At 40.4% G+C, this 26,942-nt stretch overlaps 1 protein-coding gene across 6 annotated transcripts in view; it reads left to right on the plus strand.

The window, feature by feature from the left end:
• zfhx3b (zinc finger homeobox 3b) overlaps nucleotides 1–26,942 on the plus strand; it is a 313,149-nt gene that overhangs the window by 147,021 nt on the left and 139,186 nt on the right. For all 6 annotated transcript variants that reach the window (XM_077619318.1, XM_077619339.1, XM_077619324.1 and 3 more), the window contains 2 exons: nucleotides 1,250–1,304; nucleotides 24,851–25,219. The gene's annotated coding sequence lies outside the window, so the exon portion shown is untranslated. The remainder of the gene's footprint in view (nucleotides 1–1,249; nucleotides 1,305–24,850; nucleotides 25,220–26,942) is intronic.

Below are 26,942 nucleotides of genomic sequence, written 5' to 3' on the forward strand. Positions count from 1 at the left end.
TACAACATCAAAATAATTCATATTAGTGGATATTGTGTGGAAATCCCCCAAAGCATTACATACCAACAACATGAGATCATTTATCATTTTCTTTGTCTTTCATTTCTTTGCTTAGAAGCTTGTGAATAATCTCTTTGACCTGGTTTCTTGTGTACCCCCCACCCGCCCCCCTTCTTCTCTTCATGGCACCCCGAGGGCCATATGCATCTCGCATTATGCACTCAACCAAACAACCTTCTTCTCCGAAGAGCGCTCCGGCTTATGGGAGTGGCTTCCAGTTGCCCTTTAAGGTCATTCTGCCGGTCACATGACCGGCCACCGGAGCCCCTCGGGCCGAATGACGAACGGAGCTGCCGGGACGCGCAGGGCGTCGGGGGTGTTTTTTCCACAAAGCATTCTATAAAAGTGTAACCGGGCTGTATTTGCCCTTTCCTCTTCCTCTGTGTTCAGCCAACAGGCCCCTGAAGATCTCTTTATATATATATATATAAAAAAAAGAACGGAGCTGATGCACCAGCGCTCATGTAATCCTCCACCTATGGCCCCCTCCCCTAACCTCCTTCGCATTCCCTCGCAGTCTCCGACAAGGTGACGCGACGAAGGGGGCTTGTTTGGGCCCCCAGCTAATCAGCGCACATTAGAGCATGACTAAATACATCTTAAGTGCTGCTAATTGCTTACCAGTGAAAACAATAACAGAGCACTTGCCCAGAGGCTCTGGAGTAGAGGGGCTGAGGCACTGGGGACTGGGGGTTGGGACTGGCACGGCGCCAATAGAAGACACTGGCACCATCCGTCACCCCCGTGTTTGAACTCACACGCCACTTGGCACTGTCACTGCACGCGGCAGATGCCCCACAGCCACCATATGCGGAGCATACTGCCCTCAGACCTCATCAGCCAAGATTTAGCCTCACGCGATGATTCCAGACAAGCCTCATCCACTTTTAGAGGCCATCTTACATCACTGCATTAATAAACATGAATTAGTAATGACACAATTAGATGGGCTTGTTCCGACATTTGTTCTTTGCATTAATGGGGGTCTCCACTGTGCTTTGGACAGAAGAAACATAGAGCAGCAGACCTTTTAGATGTTAAGGAGAGTTAAGAGAGTTAAAAGAAAAAAGAGGTCACTCACTGCTTGTGATTGTAGACTGTATGATTAAAAAAGGAGAAAAAAAACATCTGACATATACTATGTCTGATACTTTTCTGACATGCTGTTTGTTTTTGCTTTTTTTCCTAGGTTGCCTTCTGTGAATTCGTCATTTGAATAGCCTGCGAGCTACTGTGATCAAAAGGTGCGTGCCACTTAGTAACAGACTCACAAAATCTTTGAAAAGAAAGTTAAACCGAATTAACCCAAAAGCCACATGAGTTGTGTTGACGCAAAGGGTAAAAAAAAAAACTAAACTACCTAAACAAAACCTGTACAAACTTTTTTTTAATTGGCCTTGCGTATTCCTTGGTGGAGTAACTTTGAGACTAATGATTGACATCTCACAAGACAGATATTGTCACTTATTGGTTGTTTTTCTTATCTATCATCAGAACAAAAAAAAAAAAGTAATGTATTACAAAAAGTAATTTTATGACAAAAGCAAACTGGAGAGCACAAAAGTTGATCCAACTTGACTGTTTTTTGGTTGTGGTTCACTATAAAATTACAACTGCATGCATTAATTTACATACTATAAATTCATTATGACTTTCTTAAATAATCTTTCATACTATAATATGAACAGACAAAAGTCAATACTCCACAAACATGGTGAACATGATGCTTTTTAATCACAAAACAAAACAAAGGCAAACATTCTTTTTTTTATGTACAAAATACATTTTGATTAAAAAAGCTAATCACATGGTCCGGGAATAATGTATTTCCTGTATTTAAAACTGTTTATTGCTTTTCGTGTTAACCTTGAACATGCTTGAAAAATCTTTATGTTGTTATTATTCAAAAAAAAAATATTTTTTACTGGCCATAATTTCAACAGAGACTAAATTTGTGCATAATCAATTGCTCAAACAAATAAACCTATCCAGTGAATTACAAATTAGGAACATTGTGTAAAAGACACAACTAACAAGCTGTATTCATTATTCATTTCATGTCTGGTTTCAACAATAATTCCATAGAAATGTCTTTTCCACTGCGCCATCTTACTGCTGTCTTCCTGGAAAGCGCGTCTCACTCTGTCTACTGTGCAGGGTTTCAACGCTTCCCCCCGGGATTTGTGCGCTTTTGTTAGCATTTCTGTCAACACGCCCGGCCTAATTGCTTGATTAGCTGAGGTTGACTGGCCTGTTAATTGAATACTAATTTGGGTGTGATGTGTTTAATGAAGATGCTAATTTATTACTTGGCACTCGTCCAAGAGTTAGCTGTTTTCGAGTGCGAAATCAAGCAGAGGGGATGAAAGTCAACAAGAAGAGGCGGCTTTCAAAGCTCATGAATCAAATATGCAAGGTGATAACATTTAATAGCGTTTATCTCCTTGAGATGAAGCTTGTTATTTTATGACAAAGCCTTGATGTGAGTAGAAAGAAATTGGAATTTTAGTATGGTTGTCTTAATTGAACAGAGTCTGGCATATTGTCCTAATAAGGACTGTTAGAAAGACATTCAACACCATTTTCCCCCAAATTTTGAATGTTTGACTAAAACAATTTGTTAACAATATTTCCTATCAAAAATATAATTTTGCATGTCCCAAAATAAGACGTGTACAAATGTGGATGTCAACTCTAAATAGAGCTACTTTTCCACGTTCCTATTTATTAAAAACTGATATTTCTAGCTATATTGAATCATAATAAACAACTGAGAGAATTGCTCAAAATCTGAATTTCTGAAAAATAATAATAATTAGAAGCAAATAACTGTGCTTATGTCATCTTCCAAAATCTCCCTCCAAGCCCCACACATCACGGGTGACGTGATTTTAACTAAACGGCATTAGTTACTTAATTTGCTACATTAAAGGCGATAGTTATTCAACTGGGAAGTCTGGTACCAAATGATCACTGTCAGCTCTTGCAATTCTAATGGATTTGACACCTATAACTGTCAATGGCAGCCAATCTTGACATAATGTCGCACTGTTTCTGTAAAGTGAAAGAGGCATAATTCATGACATTTCTCAGACAGTTTAAGTGATTGTAGATTTTTTTGCAAAAGAAGGATTGGGTAATGTTATTTTTGAAATATTTGGAGGAACGGTTTCAGTTAGCAGCAACTATATAAATACAATAGTCACCATTGACCAAATCAATATATTCCTATGATTTAATTCATCGGTATGATGTTTACAATAGTTTAACAGAGCAACTGTATTGTACTTGGACTTTAGATTTTTGTAAGGTGGAAGAAATGCAGATGTTCGGGGTCTTTATCATGCATTAAAACAATGATCATGAATCAATGGTTAACTTTTCTATATATATATATATATATATATATATATATATATATATATATATATATATATATATATATATATATATATATATATATATATATATATAAATATAATGTACTTGATGAATAACACTTTTTATTTCCTTTGGAAATTTGTCTTTACATCAGTTTTGTTCCTAAAACACAGTTCCTATATGGCATTGGATGCAAGGTCTTCCAATAAATCTGGGGCAGTTTGGAATGTAGTCTCGCTCAAGTCCTCAATTATGCACAAGGACATTGCCTTTAAAACCAATCAATACAAACTTGATTTCGTTTTAGCATTTGGACCGGGTGGGGGGGCTCCCAAAGGGAATTGTTAACCCTCCTTCAGGTCCGGCGCTGCTCAAGGCCTTTCATTGACTGCTCTTCCCTTTTGTTGGACAGTCCTCTTATTTTGCCAAAAAACGCAACCATATTCCCACAAAATTAGAAACTAGATAAATATTCCATCTATATTCCATCTTGGGTAAAGAAAATCCAAAAAACATTGTGACGTGCTTGCTTGAGGTTGAAATCAAAGTTAAGACACCTGAATAGAAGCATTTTTGCTTCTTGCTTTCATTTGTATCCAGGATTCAGGCTTTTCGTTTACACCAGAGCCAGGATTTTCTCTCCCAAATTTCGATCTCAGTTGTAATTGTTGCAGTCGAAGGTGTGAGCTCAGTATGTGGGGCCTCTTGTGTCCAAATTGTGTTTGAGAGACCGAGAGCAGATCGATGAGTTTCTCTCTAGACAAGACACAAAGAGCGTTAGAAGAACAGTAGGTAAATCAATTGACATGGTTTTGTTAGTTTTAGAAACCATAAATGGCTCCTCATCTCTTTCAAGCTAGTGTCCTGCTTACCTCGTGCTATCATGCTCCGCACACACATGCAACAATTTACCTGAGAGTATGTCATAACAGGCCAGCAACATTAAAAGCATTCGTGACCTCAGGTGTTGAGTGGACCTCCAGTTTTAACACAAACACGTGAATTTCTTAGCATTCTCTCGCCATCTATTACTTAGCCCAGTAGTCGTTTGTTACCTTCGCGCGCTTAATGAGTAAGCAATTACCATAGGCTGCAGCCCAATCCCAGTGGTGCGGCAGCATAGTCCGAACATGGCATCCCGACCTGATCGGCTTAGCGTCCACCTCCTGCTCGGATTCCCCTTCTTCTCCCTTGTACCTCTTCTCCCTTTTGCTGTGGCTGCCGACTCTCTTTCTCCATCCTCTCTGCAGCCTCTCTCTTTCGCTCCTCCCAGCTCCCAGGCTGCTCGGGGTTTTAGACGGATCACTCACACAATGGTTGATCAATACAGGTATTGATCCCCTGGCAAAATGTTTAGAAAATCCTTCTGGGCAGTCGCGGTGCAGCAAGGAGGCGGGGCGCCGAGAGGGCCGGCGTGCCATGTTATTCTTCGGCGAGAGAGCCACCGCCAACCCGATTGGCTGCCAGCGGTGCCGAGAAGAGGGCTGGTATGCCGTGTGGAGTCTCGGTCACCGTGGTTTGGCACACTGCACTGCTTCCTGGCTCAATCCGCAAAACTTTCCGGACCACCAAAGCAGAGCACCGCCCCGCGATGATTGCAAGCCAAGCGTTGGCACCCGCTTCCTGTCCATTCACTAGTCTCTGGGAAATTCATTTGCATAAATTAGCAACCCTGCAAGCGACCCTTAACGATGATTGAATTCATGCTGGCTCGCCTCGCTTAGCCGTAAAAGACACCACAGCTTGCTTGCACGTGTCGTTCAAGACAATCTCGTCTAAACCATGAATGTCAGAGTGGGGCCAAATGAGAAACCTTACCTCAACATGTGCCTGTTCAAGAGGGATCAATCCACGAGTTGTCTTGCACATTGCTGCGAAACAAAATGACACAATTAGCAGCCCCTTAGAACACACCGAGGTCAGTCTAATGACAGACGCTGTCATTTATTCATGGGTGTGAATGGAGAGACAGGGAACATGTTCAAATTCAATTCATCCACTAGTCAGTGTCTAAGATCCTGTGTGCAGGTAGCTGTTTGAATTTGTTGCTTTGTTTCAGTACTTTTTCCCCAGCAGTTGAATTGCAATGGATTAAACACTAATCCATAGTAACAGCTAGAAGTCCAAGGACATGCTCTTTTATGCCATTCTGTGACTCTTCCCTTCTATCTGTTGGAACACGATGACGACACAGTAAGATCAGTGGCCACATCCCATAGTGAACATCCTGTCAGAACCTTCTCCAACTGTGAAATACTGATCAATTATTAGGTGCCATCTTGGTGTTATGTCAACATGTGAGCATGATGAAGAGGGCTGTGCAGGAAATGTATTCGACAATTCAAGCACCCCTCAGCTTTTGTGAACATTGGATTTTGGCACCTTATATATCCACTTGAAGTAAGGTTTGTTATTGCAATATGTACTATTAAAGGGCACACTGGGATCCTGCATTTTCCTGCATTTTTGCTTGCGATTTACTAAAGATGCCACTAGGTTTCATCCCAGTTGGTCACATTCTGACAATATCCCTGACGTTTCTCATGTTATGTCAAGGCTTTATATAGCTACATCGTAGATGCCAGAAAGTATTGAATGACATTCTTGGTGTTATTCTGAAGTCAATAAATGTCAGTGTGTCATCACAAGGTTGTAACATAGAGAAATGTTCCACAAATGCACAGAAAACATTCTATACTATGTTTCGAAGCAATTTGAAAATGTTTTTTTTTATCAAGATGAGTTGTTGAAAAAGGATTCTTATTCCTAATATATTGACTCCTTACGAGGACTATTTTTTTGCACTAGCTGATAGTTGCAAATAACTTGATATTGTTTATTATGATACTTCACAGACGAGATAATAGCAGTGTAAGTTTTGACATGATGTCACTTGTTCTCTTGTCCCAGCCCTTGCTAAAAAGGATAAATGAACATCTGTCCACCATAAGACCAACCAGAACTGTTTGTCTTTCTCTTAGACGTTTTGGTCCACTCCCCCTTTTCTCTGTTTTTCTCTTTCCTTCACATCCAGGCACCCAGGTGGAAAAGCTCTTTGTTTTAAGACATTGTTGAATGACAATCATGATGATCATGAACAGATTAGATGATTGATGATAAAAAAGTGCAGATTATGATGGACAATTGGACAACTGCCTTGAAACATTTTTAATACAAACAATAGAGTTGTAGGCCTTTCAATTCAATTCTGCCAAGAGGATGAGTTCCTTGTCACGTTGTTTGCTCTTGGGGAAGTTTTATGCATCATTCACCACTTCTCCTAAGGTCTTTTTAGCTTTTACTTGTCCATGTTTTTAATGTCGTATGGACATGCTGTATGTGCCTGACTTTCATCTATTACCTACGCCCCTATTTTTTATTTCTATATTCGTTTTGAACTCTCGTCATCATGTTCCCCCTTCATTTTTTCACCTCCTGCTCCTTCCTTCGCCTGCTTTTCCCACTGGTGTGAGTGCATGCTATTCATTTCGTATGAATGCAGGGACTCTTTGGTGCATGCTTCCAGCAGAAATCAATTTCAGCTCAGACAGCATAACCAAACAAAGCTCCACGCTCATTTCGGCAAGGGCCTCGGTGTAACCCATCCCTCTCATTCTCCCGTCATTGGAAGACATTTTGTTCTCGCCTCTGAAGCCATTATGTCAGTCACTACAGACGTGTGCTGATGTGTGACTGCTGCGGCTAAATGGATCCTGGCGAGCAATGATCGTTAAAGAGTAGACAGTTTGCATCTGTTAATGTATATGTCACTTTTATCACCACCGAGTGTGTCTGTAAACAAGAGGCGGGGTCCTCTCGCTTCATTGTCGCTGAGACACACCGGAGGTTCTTTTTGCACAAACAAGGGAGGCCGTGCAATAGAGTGCAGTAGTAAACGCTGCCTCCGGATCGGTTTCTTTCCATTGCTCTGTTGTTATTGATTTCAAACAGACATGGAGACGGACGCAAAGAAAGGGCCTTTTCACAGCGAAGTTAAACGGTCAAGTAGTGGGATGAGGGTAGCTATCACCACTTTATTGACGAGGTGGAAAAATGTCACTATTATGGAAGCCCTCGCAGCAAATAGCGAGCTGATTGGATGAGTGGCCCCAGGTCAGAGTGGCGCATGCCCCTTCTACCCCCTGCAGCCAAACGAGCACAAATACAAGAGAGAAATCCACTTGATCTGACGGTTAGGTTTGGTTCTACCGGGACTTCTGTTGAATTGTGCAGGAGGACACGAAATCATTACATTTCATTTCTCATCCATTTATTTTCAGAGAAAATGAGGGAAACGATGGCTGCTCCTCATAGGATACAGATCGTTAACATCTAAACCGAATTGTATCAACATGTCAATCATTTAGCAACTTGATGCACTGAAGGGAGGAGACTAAATGCTTCAATTTTTGGGGAATTCACTATTGTGTTTTTTATTTCAAAATGCATTGAATGTCTAGCGTCTTCAATGGCAGCCAATGAGTTTAAATAAGTGCCCCATAAAGGTGACCGGTAAACAAGCGTCCAGGTCCTCAATTCAACCTTTACCTTCACCCGCAAGAATGGCTAAGGGTTCAACTTCAAGCTACTCTCAATCCCCACCCTTTCACGTCAGTCAGACTAATTAGCTGAGCATATCACCCATCTGACTGGCCCCTCCTGCCAGCATAAGACGGACCGGAAAGGTCAGCATGCCACAGCACAGAGCGAGCAGCGCTTAATCAGAGGTGAAATGGTTTCGTTTCCAAATTGATTCCAGTTCAAATCAAACAAGAGCCTCTAGTGTTGAGCTGCTCAAATATGCAAGGCCACTGGCATGTGATGGATGGCATGCTATTTATTTTCTGCTCTGTATGACACATTGTACATCGAATGTCAAGGGATCTCTGTTGGAAAGTTCAGCAGTAAAATAAAAACACGTCTACATCACTTTTATAACATTGACACTAAGCATCAGGGATATATATATTTGTCTTTATTCTTTCTAACAAAGTAAACTAAGTGCCATTAACGTTAGGCCCCAGAAGAATTATATCTTTTTACACACTCTTAAAAACTACTTTTACACACTTGCCACAGACATGTACTGCATACAAAGAGCAAAAAGCCTGATCCTACCGTTGGGCCCACACACTGCACGACCACCAACTCCCTCACACGGACTGCATAATATATGTAATGAAATAATTTTTCCAGTGGGATGGTTGTGGCTGGGGGATGAAGATGTGTTGTGAATATCAATGTGTCATCCCCCAGACTCACTGGTTCAATTGACGTGACGGTGGGGGGTAAATGAAGATGACAAAGTGAGAGCGGCATTATACCTTTGCCCAAAGCTACTGTGAGGAGTCCACACAGGCAGGGGAGAGATTCTTCATTGACCCCATCATTCATTATCGAATGTCCTACACTGTCCTGTATGTCCTGTAGTCACTCTGGTGTTGAATGGTTCAGCCCATCAGAAAAGTCCGGAATTATCACACGACAAGACAACCACCTGTCAATAAAAAAAGTTTATAGAGCTTCATCCAAATATAGTGTCAAAGCATTGGGGCATCTGGCTAAAACTCATGTAGCAAGTAGAATTGGAAGACTTTCAGGGAATTTCCAGAATGTATTATCTGTTTTGTTGATAATGATCATAGCAGCAGTGACCCTTTCATTTGTAGTATGGACACACAGACAGAGGTGTAAATCATCAATTTTATTATGACCCAATATCGATTCTTTAAATAAAAAAGCACATTTGCCAGTATTCATTTGTCTTTAACAAATCAATTCGATTCAAGGGCCTTCAATCAATTTAATACAGAATTATGTAGACATTTATCATAATCTGGTCCATATCAGTTAATAAAGAATGCAGTCAATTTAGTTTCATACTGGGCGACATGGTAATTTACATATAGTGGGTAACATGATTAAATTAAAATGATTAAACAATTGTTTAGCTGTGTTGATAATTTTTCATCTCCCCAATCACATCATATAAAGCACAATTCGTATTCTCCCAATTCTCAAGACACTGGGACACCTCAATTGTCGTTTTTGTTTTTGTTTTTTTCCCAACCGTCGTCTAATATTCAACTCACTTCAAATCTTCAGTTATTATCACACAGAAATTTCTCTGCCATCACTTTTTGTGTCGTATGTGGCGTCTGTCGTCACTGCATTTCCGTACCAATTCAGCATTTTTCAATTGGAACGCACAGAATGAATGGGTTGGTTGAAGGAACACCGCACTGTGCTAAACACAGTGTGAAAAGGCCTTCAGACTTTGTTAACCACGTGCTCTGAACATTGCGTCCCCTAAATTGAGACGTATCTGTTGTTGTAGTTCATCCTAGGTGGTTCGATGGGGTCGAAATGAGGGTTTTGTGGAAGTTTTTCCACATCAAACCCATCTATCATGCATTTGTGGACTTGAGTATTGTGGATTGGGAACAGCAAGGAGCCTTGGATGGATAGACATTCCTAACATTCGAAAAGATGAAAAATTCAGAATCAGGAAAGATGTGATGATTTATCGTCTGGTTGATTGTTTTATTGATCGATGATACATTTCCTTCATCTAGAAGTCAATGAGGTGAAGAGGGGTTATTCTTGAACTCGACCTAGTGCTTGAACAACAGCTTCTCCAGGAAGTCTTCAGGAAAATCAGTGGAGAGACAAATTACATTTTCTCCCTTGCCTCACCTTGACTGACTCAAGTGAGCTCATCTGTTCCATCTTGTCAGAGTCTGGATGCCTTGTCTCTGCAAGTCTGTGCTTTGATGTTTTAAACATTACCATTAATAATGTTTTCAGCAACTGAATTAATTGCTTTGCTGCTCTGTCCTGCTCCCTTCATCTTACACTGACGCATGAATAAATCAGCCTTAATCACCTTTGTCTTGAAATTTGGAAGTCAGGAATCTGGGATGAGACCAAACTTGAATGTGGCCAAGTTCATCGGAGTTGCGTGCATGTGTGACTACAGGTAAATGAAGATGAATCTTTGTCTTAGATGGCTTTTGCACGTGCACTGATTCAGTCCACTTTTGGAATACTAAGCAGACTGATTTATATGCCTGATGAAACTTTGACCAAATATCTGGAATGGTGTACAAAGATAGCTCCGTCTTTTAAAGAGAAAACCTGTGACTTTTGGTTGTCAATCATCCTAGGATGTGGTGACTTGTGCATTACTTGTATTACACCCTACAGATGTATTTTTGTGACTTCCAGATGTTCTGTTATCTATGATTCCCACCTGTGTCCGGAGATGTTAAATGGTCTGGAAAATTCTGACCGAGCTCTGTTAAACTCATCAGAGCCTGGCAAATGTAATTAGTCCCCTTTTTGAGACCACATCACTTAGCAACGTGCTTCCTAATAAACAATATCAATGGCTATTATTTTTGGTTTGGCCCCACCTCTTATCTGCCGAGCACCTCCCTCTGAGCGCCTTTGGCCCTACCCAGTCTCAGGGGCCCTGCAATGTGAAGACAGGGTGAGGAATGTGTGAAGCATCCAAGGAAACATGAACTGTGATTTTCCCACAAGTATGAAAAAACAGAGGCTGTGGCTATGGAATCTTTCTGACGCAATCATGCAGCGGAAAGGCCCGTCCGTCTTAGGACTCCAGTGTGTCGGCGAGCTGCTGACGAAGTTAAAAGCTGAGGAGCCATGCTGCTTGATAGACCCATTTGGGAGCGACCCACGTCTCTGCACGTTCATTTTTGAGAGACCGCTTTCTAATTGTTTGTTAGGTAGGCATCGTTAAAGCCGTAGATTTGAGACAGGTCTGCGGCATAGAGAATCACTCACGGCGTCTCACGAGGCCCCTGTCGAGACCCTCCTGATTAGTACACCGCTGTTGCCTCTGTAATTCTTCATACATTAGACCTCAAGGTTGAAAGTAAAAAAAGTACAAAAAAAATACAGTGCCAACTTCAATGAGATTTTCTTTCTCTCCTGATCTAATTATTGCCAATCCCATAATTGCTGTTATATTCATCACAGTGCTTCGTATTTATAGGGTCTGGTTTCATCATAGTAATAAAGCCACTCCGGGATTCTCGTGCAAAGAGTTGGCGAGAGAAAGCTACATCACAGAGCGTAAAGACAGAAGCACATGCAGACAGTCAGGCGAGTTTTCGGATCCAGATATTATTTGATGTTGGCGAGGAAAACAACAGGCCTGCCCATCCCCATCCTCTTTCGGCCGGACTTTGCTCTTCCTTCATCGTTTTCCTCGCATCCACTACAATTGAATTCTGCTCCTTTCCTGGTCCGGAATCTGTCTTGGCTCCCTGCTATCCCTGAGCTAACTTGTGTTTTCAAGGAACCCAAAGTCTTGTATGTTGCTCCCAGTATTTGGGTATATATTTAACACCCACATGTGAGGCCAGGGAAAGCGCCTAGGGAATGGAAAGGAAAACAAGCATGCCCTCTCTCGCTGCCCTTTGGTGCTGGCTTGCTATAAATACCTCCGGGTGGCGCGCCAGTTGCAGCACCAGTGGCATGGGAACCTCCTCTGGTCCACTGCTTGGCCACTCAAGGCCAGTCTGGGAAGGATTTTGCTTCCAGAGCAGCCAAAATCAGAAGAGAGGAAGCGTGTACAAAGTGGGCGGAAGAACACGTAAGGAAAAAAAATGTTTGGAGAGTGCAAGAAAATCTTGCCATGGTGGTCCTAGGATGTGTTTTGTCTGCATCTCTTGCTCTCCCTTCCCACCATCTGCTCTTTCAAAAACACAATATATACAACATTATGCGGTTTTGTCTTAAGAAGATTGTATGAATAAGGGCTTTTCAAACTTGACTTTTTTACACTGCAGTGAAGTGTAGCTGCTATGCCCACCCCTTAGAAAAAAAACAAAACGTTTTTGACTTTTCAAAGGTTTGTTCTTCAGAGTGCCGTCTTCCCTTGACGGTGCACAACAGACTCAGCTGATGTTTTCCAAGTTAGAGATAATAGTTTTAAACTGACAGACTAAACATTTCTCTTCCTGACTTTTCCACTTCTACAGAGTAAATAGTTTTACAGGCACAAATAGGGTTTAATGACTAGTTATTTTTGGCTTGTGGGGTTTCAGGGGGATTTGTAAGTGAATAAGATGATGCTTAGGACACCTCCTGATGTTTTGGGGAGCTCCTTGTTCTACAAATGACATCTCTGTGCTGTATGTCAGCCCAAGAAAACGTTTAAATGTCATTAATATGGATTCAGCAAATCCTTAGTGATTTTTATATGCATGTAGTGTCGTTTCCAAGGAGCAAAAAGGAAAAAAAACCAACATCAAAGATTGGTATTGGGCTATTTAACATACTGAGTCAACAGATTAAATGTCTCTGTTGTTCCTCCCCCCTCGCACCTCTTAGCATTCTCTTTAGTTCTCGTTTTCTCTCCGTCTCTTAATACTTTTCTTTCCTCTCGCCCACTCCTACAAGGCTCACTTGTTATTTTTTCGTACAAGGTCCTGTAATTAAGTTTGACATAAGCGCGGGGATTAAATATGCGGTTCAGAGGGGAGAGAAAGGAGCTCTGTTACAATCCCAAGGCCAGCTGTAAAATGGAACCAGATTGTGACACTTGGAGTTGGAAAGTTTCGGAGAGGTGCTCAGACTGGAGCTGTGGAGCCTAGCCGCTGGTTGAAAAAAAAGTTCATCATTTTCTAGCAGATGGGCAACACACGTGTTTTGGAATCATCATTTCTTTTTTAAGATACCCGTCTGCTACCTTGGTGAACTAAATATTTTAGTGTGTGCACGCGACCATATGATGTGCTGGCAAAGTAACACTCGAAAGTGAAAGATCTTCTTGGAAACCGCACAGGTAAACATTATACGCTTGTGTATTGCTCCCATCAAGAAAACTGATTTGTTCTTTAGTTTATGGCAAACAACAGGAAATTATGTTGAAGGCACACTTGCATTACTCCGCACCCCAAAACAAGCACCAACAACAAATCAAATTTAACGCAATAAAGGCCAAAAAAGAAATCACACAGCTTCATTGCTGATGGTGAGAAAAATAAACTGATTGCAGTCATAATGCAATGTGGAAAAGAATTTCACATTCAATCATTCAATCACTGACACCAAATATAGAAATATAGGCTAAGATCCGCCCCCAGTGCACCAAGCATGTTGATAGGATTTTCCTCTGTTCTGAACTCTGAAAGGTCTCACATGGAACTTTGCATTCTTAAATAACTCTAGCAAAATGCTTTAATCTTAATGAGTCTGAACAGAATCTCTCATCTGCAGCAAAAAGGATTAGGAATGCAAAAAAACGTTCCACTTTGATGAATTGTGTTTAGAAAATCCCTGAGCATGAAGTTCCCCGATGAACAAAGTGTAAGGCGCCAACGGTTGCTTTTATTTCAACAGCACAACTTTATCTGAGGAAAACAGAGCGTGCATATAAAGGGAAATATGAATATACAAAAGCAGTGCTGATTCAACTCCTCAGCAAATGATAGCGGTAACTAACAATTTCCTTCAATCCACTTGGCTACTTTTTGAGTAGCTTTGCACAAATTGCATGTATTATGTCTCCCACTCTTCATTAGTACTGTTTTTATTTATTCAGTCAAATGTTAGTTGCTGTTGTTAAGAATCAATGATTACATTCATGTTTAGTTTTTTTTTTGCCTTCTTTTGCTAGCATTTGTATTGGCTGAGGATACGATGAAGCGAACTTTTAGTACAGTGTATATGCATTTTTTGGGTGAAATTTTATTTACTTATTCATTTTTTTGCAGTAAATGCTTTTACAAATTGAGAAAGCATTCATCTGTCAACCAACAAAATCATGTGGGAGACAGGTTTCTTAATGCAGATGGTATTTAAGAGAGTGTCTCCTGATGGGCTGAAGCTTGGACCTATGTCCTTGAAGACATTTAATTACCCACTCCGGCTGTGTTCACAATTGCCAAAAAATACTCCGGTTCCATTTCTCCTGATAATGAACTTCATTTGGAGATGTGCGGATATAATGATTAGAATACTGGTGTGCCGCAAACAAGAGAGCAAAGCAGTAAGTGATATTTGTGGTCATTAAAATGAATTCTGGTGTTATTTAGTTTACTTAAGCTTCAGTGTGAAGGATGAGCTTTTAAGATGAATTTAGATTTACATTTTTCCCACAAAAGGCATAATTTTTGAAGCGACACCACTAACTCGCTTCACTGCTAAATGTGAAGTTGTGGAACATCATACAGTATATATGTACATATATTGCATATAAAGGTTGGGGTTAAAACAACAGTAATTTACACTTTACACTCCCTTTATCTGCATTACGGTGTGTGGCAATCTTTGCTATACCTAAAAAAAATTCCTTGATTGGACCAGACAAAGAAATTCTAAAAATATGAATTGAATTGCCGAATGAAGATAAACTTGTAATGTCTAATGTTACCTTAAGCACTTACAATTTGGAATAGTTGCCATAGAAGTAGACTGGCATCGTCTCCATTGACAGTTTAATGTGAAAAGGTCTTCTCTTTAATAAGATACAATACAGAGCTGTTTATTTGTATTTGATTAATACATTATTGATCATATGTTAATTTAATCCAAATCAAAGCGACTCAACATTTACTTGATTAATTATTGCTTGGCGGTGTAATTTCCCCCAAACAGTCTGAGTGCTATGGGTTAGAGCAGAAAGCCTCTGGCAAGTTCAGCTCGCTCTAACTACAAAGAGCCCGACTGCACTGGGACCTGCTCTGGGTTCCCCCTTTCCGAGCACCGGCCCACCTCCCCGCATGCCCCCCGGGGCCTTTGGAGGAATGCTCGGGCCGCTTCTTGCTCCGTTTCTTTTGACTCTCCTTTCAAATCAGCATTGCCCTTTGTTACCGGCAATGGATGTACACAAAGGAGACGTTGCAGCCATAATATGAGCCATATTAATGCGAAAACAGCATCGGGCCAATAGAACAAAGGCTTGATTTTAGTTTGGGATATATGAAGCGTGCTTATCTAAAACGTGGTTAATGCCATTTGGAGTGATGGAGGTGGGGTGGGGGTTGACATTCCATTTTTTTCATTGCATTTTCAAAATGCCCTTTTCTTACTCAAAACCCTGGCGTACGTAATTTTTAGGCCCACAGTTATTACACGTCTGTCTTTCAGATTATTGCCTCCTCTTTGCCGACTAGCATTGGACATTGCCTTGCACTTGACCTGTATTGATTGGCCTATAGGATATATGGCCAATCTAGCACACAGAGCCTAAACATCTGGTCACCAGAGTTTTTCTCTGAGTGACAGATAACATCTGGGAAGTGTGCTGCTATCAGAGGATACAATGTTACTATCGCCCCCTTCTCTCTGTCTCCTCTCACTCTCACCCCAGCGCCCCTCCTTCCACATGTCCCACTCATAAGTGCATCCCTCTCATCGATTTCCCATTAACCCCTTCCAGACTGTGCGCAACTCCCCACCCAGCCATGCAGACGCAACTAAATTGATTAAGCACGCAATGCCTGGTTTTGTCTGTCACATGGTTTGCTTCAACCGCTCATTCCCTTTTGGTTTCTTTGGCTCATTTTTATGTGAATCTGTCAAAAACAAAAATAATTGAAATTTGTATTCAACCCATTGACCGTGAGAGACCTCAAATCGATTTGAACGCGAATGATTGGCAGTGACCAATCATATTTTCAGTGCCATTGACGGCAAAAGACGTACATTCCGATTTATGACGATCACCGACATATCATGATGAATGAACAGGAGAGTATCTACAAATCTTCAGGTCACGCCACAGCCTTTAGGCAAACAACCAATTTTCCGTGAAGCCAATTCACCACCAATTAAAAAAAAAGCACTTCAGAATTAGCTTTGGTTAAATCTTAAATCTAGTACAAAGGCTGACTTCTTGTTTTGTGATTGAATTAGAGTAAATGAATTTGAAGATTTTTCTAAAAGATTACACAAGATGTACAAAATAGAATTCCATGAAACTCTCTGGAGGGATGATACCAAAAGGCCAAAGAAAGAGCTGCTGTTGATGTCAGTAGACGTCAAATTCATTCTAACTGGACGTGGTACCACCGTCCCAGTTTACTGATTGGTCACCATTGATGGTGTTGGGCATCAAAATGGATTGGACGTCTATTGGTTTCAATAGCAGTGAATGAGTTAACTGTTGTGACTCAATGATCCTTTCCCTGTGAACATTATTCTTCTCTCATGTTTTTGGCTTCATCTTGCTCATTTCAAGGCACCTTCTTCCCGCACCCTCTCCTCTCACTTCTGTCCAAATACTGACCTGCCATTGAACTCTTGGCACATTGTTTGCGTTAACCCACACTATGAAGCACTGAGCTCCTTGTTCATTTTCTTTCAAAGTTGTTTTTTATTGAAGATGAACGCACTTGAGATACAAGGTTTTGCAGAAATGAATTAACGGAGACTCAACTCAAACACAGAAAAAATCAGCACTTTTGCAAATCTGTCTTATTACGAGAGTGTCCAAATGGCAAAATGCTGAATTACTTTTAGAAGAAAAACATGTGATGTAGTGTAGTTTTAGACATTCCAGAATGAGCCAATGAAACATATTCCCGTGCATGTGGGTGGCTGTACTGATGCATTGGGTATGTTTAGATCTCTTCTTCTGTTGTTGAACAGATTGTCTGTTAAAATATATACTTACATGAAAGGATGTCACGCTATCTGTTTGCCTCTGCGTTTCCTCCCGCACGCTCGCGACGGCTTTGGCGGACGAGATAAAGCGAAGGCACGTTTGTTGGGTTGTGTTTGTCAGCCGCGATGGAGGCGAGCTGGAAAAAGCCCTTCATTTAAACCTGGCGTGCCTCCATCAGTCCCGGCCTGTGATGTACAAAGAGCCCAGAGGAATGAGCTTCACAGCTGTTTGTAAACTATGGGAACAGGAAAGGTCAACAAAGTAATGCACTGCGTTTCGCGCTTGCTTTCTGTGTTCCGTAGTGAGACATCGTGGCTGCCTCAGTCCTCGCTCCGCCGTTGAATTACTGTTCTGGCCTGGAGAATAATGGCGAAAGCATAACCCCATTGTATTCTTTGATAAACTCTGGAAAATGCATGCTATAAGCTGAGAAAAAGGCACGCTTTAAGGGCACAATTGCCTTGCAAATCTACCATGGCAAAGTTTTTCTCTGAAGGAGGAGGAGAAGAAGGGAGGGAGGATGATGAGTGCGAGTGGGGGATCCAGCATGTGGGCGACGGAGGGGGTCCATGTGGCGGGGACACATGTTATCTCGGGGTGCAGAGGTCTTTGTTTGCAGGCCAGCGAGGTATAGATTTCCTCTCCATGTCAGCGCCTTTATTTACGGCTCAGCACCGAGAGGACAATAGCCAGCTAATCCACAACTGCATCGGGATTAATATTCAGAGTGCAAATATTAATTCACTGTCTAAAAGCAGGAAATGCAGAATGTGACGAAAGGCTCAAGCAAATGAAGAACAAAAGAAGAGAGGATTCCTGACCAAAAATTTCCATCCCCACTCTTTCAAGAGTGCTGCTCACCAGCGCTCGTCTCAGCATCCTTTCCGATTTCTTTATTCATCTTTTTAATGATTTTCTATGGAAGATCGGGAGCTGGGGGAAGCTGAAAATCCAAGTGTTGTTTTTGGCTATTCTCCTTGCTAAGCTTGAGGTTTTCTGATCTGGATTTGAATATTTATGACAGAAAATAATAGAGGTTATAAAAATAAGTCTCCACAGAGCCAGGCTGTAAGTTATGGGGGTAAACAATAACTCGCATATCAAAGGAGCAGGATGATGGTGGCCAGTTGTCTTGTTGCCTGTAAAACACTGGCTACCTTTTTCAGCCCGCAGACAGCAGAGAGAGTAAAAGTTTAGTTCTAATCTAAAAGCACTCACAATTGAATTTTGTTCTTGCTCCAAACAAAACACATGTGCGACTGAAGTAAGATCGTTTGACTGGTTTCAAATATAGTTTCACTGGCTTTGACATTGAAACAAGTGACAGGATCCGTAAGTGACAGGTTTAACAGCGCATCTTGAACTTGATCCAACAAACATGGTAGTTTGCATTTGAAACAACTGATACTTTGACAATTTGCCTATTTGACAGTTATTTATATTTACTGGTTGGACTTGTTCATCTTTCACTGCCATTACTGCAGCCAGCCTTCCCATTCAAAATGTAAGGGTGTTGATCAGTGTCATAACCATAGGAAAGCTGCTAATTTGAGAAACTTAATCTTTTTTAGGTGAATTATCAATAAGCGTTGCCCAAACAAAGCAAACTTGCCACTTCCCGCTAATTTTATAAAATACACGTAAACATTCTGGAACAATAATCCCACACTGGGATGTAAAGGCCTGTTGTATTACACCCTAAAAAAAATTGCATTGTTCAAAGGCACATCACAGAAGCCCGGATCGTTGATAAGGTCTAATGTGACGAGGGACTGTAAACGTCATCTTTTATACATGGGGACATAATGTTAAAGGTCATCTTATCTTAATCCTCAAATCAGCAGCATACAGGCTCATTGCCCTGTTTCATAAAAGTTAAGCAAAGAAATAATCTCCGAGTCCATTTTAAAGAAGCACCTTTATTATCTTCCCCACACGGTCCAATCAGAAGACATCATTAGAATGTGCAACCAACGCACTGTAAGGAATGATTATTTTTCCTTTCTAATCGACTCCGATCGTATCATAGAATCAGCTGGACTCCGGACTCGTGGTGAGAAGCTTTATTATGTCCAGTGATTAATCATCAAAAACGGCTTTATCCCACCTCCTCCTTCCCACATTGCTGCCCGGCTTCATACACAGAATACGAAAAGAGCATCTGCACTATCATGCTGCTTGCAGGAAAAGTGGTAACATGCACAAAATCTTTAATAAGGCTACAGTGGTGTCTTCGGCTGGGGAATTTAATTCACTATATGCTCGTAACTCAAATCAATTGCTTTTCGAAATTCAGTTTACTGAAAACCATCATGATATTTGTTACATGTTTTAATGAAAAGGTGATTGCTGTATGTGTAGTTTTATAATAGTGGAAATATTTTAAAAACTTATTTTGCTGGTTTTTAAAAAAGACTGCAATCCTCCAAGCATTTGGTTTCCCCCAAAAAAATCCTACAGCTATTTCTATTGTTTGCCCTCTAATTAGATTTCAAATATCTTTTTCCAATTATATGAGATTCAAGCATCAACTAGGATAGGACATAGTTTGTTTTTCTACAACGTATTGGAGTCTTTCTCAAAAAAATGTTTGTCTTTTTTTATGGAAATGTAAAATTGAAATAATAACATTTCTTTAAATAATAATAAAGCCAACCATTAGTTTCTAACAACATGATCGGCTACACTAACGCTAAACTCTATCACGAAAAAATGAACTGACCATAAGGCAAATGTGTGAAAGCGAGATTTTTATTTATTTTATTTTTTTGCACAAAGCTCACCTAGCATATGTTCTACTCCACTTCCCATCGTTCCTAATTGTAGATGTTTTCATTTCTAATAAAATTAAACCGTTTGGTCCTACTTGTTTTTTTAAAGTGCCGGAGAGTTAAACTAACTACCGTACAGTTTGAAACTTAAAACTCTAAACATGACCGATCGACTCCGTTCCTTAAGCGGGGTGTCTGTTTTCTGTGAGAGTTACTGATGTGTATGACATCATAAAATGAATGACTACATACCATACTCAAGTGAAACTACACTAAGATTGCAGTAATCTCGACATGGTATTTTTCACCATTAGCTAGTCGAAGCACTTAGTAGTTTTACATTCAACAAGAATGCTTCTACAACTCAATAATTCTTCCCTACATTCATGTATCCCCCAAATGAGCTCAATGTTTTTGTCGTTGTTTTGATTGCTGCTAGATCGGTGTCATTCCTTTAGAGACGGAATTAACGCAGTGGTGTTGACTCCCGGAAATAATGAGGATGGATCACAATCATGGTACAAATGGAATTCTAAACAATGTGGTCAAAGGAGTTATTCTTGCAAGTTTTGGATTGCGTTGTTCAGGATCTATTTGTTCCCCACCTAAAGTGTGTCAAATGTAGACAGATAGTTAAATATTTATCCCTTTGACTGCAGTTCATTTTATAGTGTTATTGTTTGTTTCATTTTGTTTTCCAACCCTAATTTGCCGTCGTACAGGTTTTTTTTTTCTCGCCGCTTTAAATCGAGCAACCACACATCAAGTTGAAGAAAGGTAGGACTCATCCTGTGGCCTTAATTAGAAGGAAATGGTGAACAGGCGCCTGCCTTTCTTCTACAGATTATCCATAGTTTATGACTGACTGTTTGAAGTTGTAACACATACCGAATCAGCGCTGCTGGAATAGTGCTCTTATAGGACATTGTTGTCTTCAATTATTTTCAGTTATATTCCCGTCTGTAACAGGCGGGGGTCATCTATTATTTAAAGATGCAGTCGTTGCTGTTTATCTGGGATCCTTAAACCGCCGTATCTTTTTCAATTGTTTTTCTTGTGTATATTCTTATCTGTATGTTCATTCATTCATGCCGCTATACTGCTTATCCTCACAAGGGTCGTCGGGGGGTGGTGGTGTCGGCTGTCAAAGCCCAATGTCCAACTACGAGCACCGAGAATCGGTTGACAGCCAATCGCCGGGCACAAGGGGGTGGACAACATTTCAACTAGCCTACCATGCGTGTTTTTGGGACGTGGGAGGAAAACGGAGTTCCCGGATAAAACCCACGTAAGCCCGGCGAGCACACGCAAGCTCACATAGGAAGGTCTGAACCAGGTATTGAACTGTGAGGCAGATGCGTGAACCACTCGTCCACAGGGCCGCCATGCCCTGTGTATGTGCTATATATTGCTCATTTTCTTTTCTAGTAGTTGAATTACTCATAGGTCAAAGGTCAAGTTTCATTACTGTATTCTGCTCATTGCAGTGCAATTATCATTCAACAGATGTCTTTTTTCGTTAAATGGTGACTAACTCATGGGTTTGACACAAGTCACATCAACCTGCCAGACACACTTAAAAAAGGGAAAATTTGTCTCAACTTCACACCCATACTAAGCAGTCTTCGTCACCGCTCTCATATTCCCTATGATTAAAAAAACCTTGAAGAAATGTGGGACTAATGTTAAAATGTGACTCCACCCTCGACTGACGGAGACAAAGTGCAATCAATATAGCACATAAGCAACCCAGCAGATTCAAGAGACCCTCCTGTACAGCAGCCATAGCACATCCACTAAAGTTCCTTATAGATTCTAGGGGACTGACCCCTGACAACCTGGGCAGATAAAGTCGTTGTGACCACCGTGACCTCAAGCCAATAGTACAGCATCCGGTCAGCCTGCTTGTCTTTATAATGAAGTGGTCACTATTGCCTTTCTGTCACTCAGCAATTACCGCCAGAGATATGGAGCTGTAGATAGGATGTGAATGCACAAAGAGGTAGTGGCCTCTGTATTACATTCACAAGAGAAAGGAGCAGTAAAGTGACATATAAACTACTCTAATATGGAGCGCTAATGGCTGTGAGCAAGATGAATCAAGCAGAGTCTGACAACTTCAGTGGGACTGTGTGGACGTTATAGCTATTATCTGAGTTTTTTTCTTTCCTAAATATATACATTTTTAAAAAATCCACACAATGATTAATTTATATAAATAACCAAACAACAGTTTGTTCTTAGCTTTATTGAGCAAAGGCACTTATTTTCCAAATTCCTACTGCACAAACATATCTATAAACAAATGAGTATGCATTTTATTTAAACTATGTTTTTATTAAAATATTTGTTTTAATTAAAATTATACTCTAGGTAAAATGTATAATACATGTGGGTGTCATTTTTACATTTGTGTGCGTTTACTGAAATAAGCCTAGTCTCACAGCAAAGTACATTTGCGATTAAATAGAGGTGATATCATCATTATTTGAGCATATTTGTTTGTCATTGTGCTCTTAAATATTTCAGATTTTTTTTGGTATTGTTGTGGCCTGCCTCAAAGATTCAGGGGAGTAATATAAATGGTAATTGATCACACATCATTTATACCATAATATACTCGTATCCTGGCTTTCAGACATACAGAACTGTGCAACTCGGGAATGACGTCATGCTTGCTCACTTTTTTTTAGATTATCAAATTAATTTACGGTTCGGATCTTTTCTCTTCATTACAGCATTGCCTGATCTTGTTTTTTAATAATTTCTGTAATTTGTTTGCTTTTTGGTAAATGTTGCTTTTTCATCTTAAGCTAGTAGTCACATGATAGCTACGTCATCAATCTGCACTTTGAATCTCCTTTGGCAATATACTGGCAATTTTGTAGGTTTTCATTACATGTTGCCTCATTTTGATGAAATACAGGGACAGTAATCATTGTTTTTCTTAGTGGAGAACCTGGATAAGTTGTCCAAGAACGTATCTTTTCTTTTTTTCCCCCCAAATTAAGTTATTGGAAATGTACCAGAAACGGTCTATGTTCTCTTAACCCTATCCATATGTAGGTATTGCAGGTTGTTCTAACTAGTGGTTGTATGCTACTTTCAATCAGATAAAACCACAATATTCTTCCTCTTTCTTTTTCTCATTGTTACTACGAGGGTCTTCAGCAATATTCTGTGTGGAATTATCACCACAACATCTGGCGATACGGCTAATAATTTGGGATGTGAGTGAAATATGTGATGCAGTAAAGCCACTAGAAGTGAACTGCCAAAAGTGCCGAATGACTATACAAACATAATGATAAAGTTGGAATTTTTGTCTTTATATATGTATAAATACCTGTGACTGTACCAACCAAAACAGAGCCTTATTTTTCTTTGTCTAGAGGGTCTGTATTTACTTTTTTTAACCCCAAACCAGACATTTTAGAGGTGCAATTAGAAGTTTGCAAATATTCAAGAATGATATTGTTAGAAATAAGAAAAAACAAATCAGTAAATGCATTGGTCGTACCAGTGCTAGTAGATAAAGAAATCTACTTGTGATCCAATTTTTACAGACAGTGTGCTCCCATATGTGAGTAGAAGGTGGCCTGCATATGGAAATACGTTGAACGTGAGCTGTCTAATTGAGCGAAAAATGGATGTTGGGGTCATGCTACCTGCACAAATTGAAGTCCTGCTCACATCCCGTTGACACTGGGTCATCGTGTTGTAAATCCCCAAAGCCATCCAATTGCCGCTGTCAGGGACTCCAAATTCTTCTGTGCGCTAACTATTTAGTCGTCAATGATTTGCTTAAGTGGAATTGACTTTTATCTGCGGTGTGCTGTGGGGCTGCCACCGGCAATCCAGCATCCCCCTTTCTCAGTGTTCCTGCCATAGCCTGGTGTCACACGCAGTACATTGCCATTGGCAGCTGAGCGAAGCCTAATCAATGGGCCGGGTCAGAGATGGCCCGCGGCGCTGCTGTGGGTGGGCTATTGATCCGACAAACACGCTTCCACAGGTCGCATTGACCAACCTTGAAGCCTTGCGGAAAGGGGGAGACGACAAATTATAGTTGATACTTTGTCATCTGAAAACTGCTGACGAAACAATGGTAAAATTATTTTTTTTCATTGATTAACCACTAATGCACCACGCAGTATTTATTTACGACGGCTCGGGGTCGTTGCTCGAATTGATATTTCAAACAAAAAGCATTAAGGAACCCTGAGCGCACATTACAATCAGAGAAGCTCAATACCAGTCTAGTCTTTGTCACTCTTACAGACTTGTGGCCAATGAGCACAAAGTCGAGTTATTTTTGATGCAATTTTAAACGCTTCTCCCACAGCTCCTTATCAGCGCCACAATAAGAACCCTTGGGAACAATTAAACGGGGGTTTTAACTCGAGTCAGAGGTAAAAATAATCACGCAATGTTTCCAAATGGAAGTGACTTCAAAAGAGCTATTCAGTTATCACCAAGTGTGCGCCTCTCCCTCCTGTATTCCCCCACTAAATCTTTGTTGCTGAAGAACTATTGGAACACATGACAAGCATATTTACCCCGCTTCACAAACCAGACCCAATGTGGAATTCAAAGCCTTTTTTTTAAACTAAAAAAACATTTATTTCTTTTTTACCCTCCTATGAAATTGACAGCAGAATAAATACATATTGTCTATGAGACTTTGTTGTCATGTGCGAGAGATCCTCTGCAGAGCAGGCAATTATGTTTGCTATTACAGGAATATGTCTTGCTCTGCTTACGAGAAAATTAAGTTTTGGCGGAAATATTTGTCATTTGTCCTTTTCAAATGTTGGCAGCGGTATGAGAAGAGAAATTAAATGTAATCACAAAAATCTGTTTTACCGTTGGCACACACAAATGAATAGACTCATTTTCTAGTTTTAGGAATGGCTGATTACTTCTCAAGGTTTTGCAGAAATGCCGCAACGCATTCAAAGTATGTATTCAACTAAGTTTTTGTTTATCTTTGCAGGTGATGTCTTTATCCCATTTTGTTCTCCTTGGACCGGGGAGTCCCTAAAATCCCAGTATAGCTTTGGAAAACTCTGGAAATACCTGGAATTCTAGGAGTGAATCAACAAAATGTTTCAAGGTGCCCAGGCACCCCGTCAATAGCTTTATAGTCTAGCATATTATTTTTAAAACACAACAAAGAGACGGAAGCGAGGACACCGGCGAATGCTGGCGACCAGCCGCCGTTTGGCCACCGCTGTTTGGACGAACCTACTGTGACCAATAGGACGTGACCTTTCTGCCTGCTGGCATCAAACAGACACTTGAAAAGACAGCGCTGCCAGAGAGGAGCCAGTGTGGGAGGAAGCGAGACCAAAAACCCCATCAGGTAAGGTGATGACCATCCTCTTTACCTGCTGTCCAAAGCTTGAGCCTTTTTTTGTACCTTCCACTGGGCTTTAAAGGCGTTTATCCCCACTTTCTGTCTTCCTTATTGTTAACTCCCCTTCTGTGTTCACATCCACAGTACTTTGATGATAAATGTCTCGCTTTCTTCTTCTACTCACTTCCTTTTTGGGTACCTGACTCTCAATATGTGGACATTGTTTGGCTAACAGACATTCTCTGAGTTCTCTGTTGGAATCAGTTACTGGCTGGTAGTTTTGTCAGTGTCACAGTGTTTGGAAAACAAAACACATATCATGAATGCACAGCATTACAGCACCTGCACAATCTAATGACAGAATTCTGCCACCAAACATAATTGTAGGGGGGGGGGGGGGGGTCTGAAACTGTCACATACTTGAATTTCATAGCACATTTATGCTATCTAATTTACGCAGAGTGAAATTATGTAGTGAATACAGTGTTAAAAAGTCTGTACACCCATGCTTAGTGGCAGATATTTGTGGTATAAAGCGTAATACTGTAGATTTCCCACCAGAAATGTGATGAGACCTATAATCTGAACTCCTACGGGGGAAAAAATACAGGGGGAGGCGGGGCATTTGGGTTAAACCAAACAAATAGATCATGTATTTGAATCGTGTTAAATTAACCATTTTTAAACTGGTTAAAATTCAGTCAAATACATCTTTGATATTCTAGTAAGCTTTTTCTCCCCTTTTTGGCCTCAACTTGCCTTCATCACCCTTTTGTAAATATTTATCTTGGTGTCCATTATTTTGATACCACAACAATGATAAGATGGATTTCTAATATTGGAATCATTTTTTTTGTCCAAGTCATTTTTATAACTTGCATTCTTGTGTTGAAAGCATCACAGTTTTCACTCTCACTCTTCTGTTGTATTTATTTGTAATTCTAACAAACAAAAAAACCCAATTTGCCAATGTAGAAAGGCATAAGCGGTTCGTTGGGGATACAAATATGAGAGAACTAACTTGTACCTGAAAAGATGAAAGCAAAGAAGTGCCATTTGTATAAACAAGTATCAAATATATTGGCATGAATTTGGTCAAACCGTTGCAACTTGTGATGGTTACGTGCATTTTGGGCGGACTTCATTGCACAAAGCTGTGAAATGAGTATTTCCATTCTGGACCAAATTGATTTAACTCGGCTTCACTCTTTGACTTTCATTAGTGTGCAATTTCCAAGCCATTTCATAGGTTGATAATACGGTTTGGTTTTTTGAGAAACAAAAAATCCAGGTTAGCTTCACTACAATATGCTGATTTATTATATCCTTTTATTTTAGATCGAATTCACCCATATTGAGATTAACTACTTTGCTGCCATTGATGGCGATGTACATCCAATCCATTTAATCTCTGCAAACTGGTCTCCTAGTTTAGATGAATTGAACGTTTATAGCTGTCAATGGCAGCCAGTCAGTTAACCTTTTTTCATTTGTGCTCTGAGAAAATCAGTCAGAATGAAAAATGTCTAAAATAAGACGAGGTACTAAATACAAGTAAATCAGGTGACTTTTGGCAAGACGGATTGATGAGGTTAAAAATAAATTGAAATCTTTGAATAAGCACTCGTTCCTGTGGCGCTAATTAACATCCTGAGTTGGGGAGGGGGGGGTATTTTTTTTAGAAGTCTCAGTTGGGGTCAGCTGTGTCACAACAGGGCAGTGGTTATGC

The sequence above is a fragment of the Stigmatopora argus genome, chromosome 2, assembly GCF_051989625.1.
Source record: "Stigmatopora argus isolate UIUO_Sarg chromosome 2, RoL_Sarg_1.0, whole genome shotgun sequence".
NCBI classification, from domain to species: domain Eukaryota; kingdom Metazoa; phylum Chordata; class Actinopteri; order Syngnathiformes; family Syngnathidae; genus Stigmatopora; species Stigmatopora argus.